Source organism: Tiliqua scincoides, chromosome 1, assembly GCF_035046505.1.
Source record: "Tiliqua scincoides isolate rTilSci1 chromosome 1, rTilSci1.hap2, whole genome shotgun sequence".
NCBI lineage: Eukaryota > Metazoa > Chordata > Lepidosauria > Squamata > Scincidae > Tiliqua > Tiliqua scincoides.
In genome coordinates, this window is record NC_089821.1 from 50,244,087 (window position 1) to 50,244,900 (window position 814).

Genomic DNA, 814 nt, shown 5'->3' on the forward strand with positions numbered 1-814 from the left:
TCAGAGCCCAAGCCTGAGCATGTCCACTCAGAAGTAAGTCCCATTAGAGTCAGTGGGGCTTGCTCCTGGGAAAGCGTGGCTAGGATTGTACCTCCATGTCTACGACTAGCTCGAAAGCGTAATGAAAATGAAGTGTCAGTTAAAAATTGCGTTGAAAGCGTTTGTCAGTCAGCGGCATGAAGTGGAAAGGACGGCGGCTGCTCTCTCCAGGGAAGGCAGCGTTGACAGACGGCGGTGGAAGCCTTCCCCGCCCGGGAGACTCTGCGGAGCGGCACACGCAGGCTCCTTCGGCTTCGGCACAAGCCGGCACCTGGGTCCCTCCTTTCCCCCTCACCCCGAGCCGCCTTCTTCCTCCCAGATCTCCCCTCTACACAGGACCGCCACGTCCAACGCAGGCGGCCAGCAGAAGAGCGACGCCCACCTCCTGGGTGGCGGGAAGCCCCTCGCCCTGCACCGAGTCCAGCTGAGGGGGGAGGAGCTGCAAAGGCCGGGCTCCCGCCGAGACCACCTGCCGCAGACCCTCGGGGGTCACTAGAGGGACACACCGCCCTCCCCCCGCTTAAAAGTCCTCCTTCATCGGTAGCGAAGGCCGGCAAGCTCTCCCGGTTCAAGAAAGGAAACGAGTCGCGGGAGTCCTCTGGCTTGCACGGGGGGGGGGGAGCTTAAAAATGGGGATTGAACAAACTCTGCGTGCCTGTGATGGGACAATGTGTGTGTGTGAGAGAGAGTAAGATGGGACAATCTCTCCCCCCCCCCGTCTGATTTGATGGAGTGGCAAAAGGTGGACCGCCTTCCGCGGTGAAGAGGTTTCCGG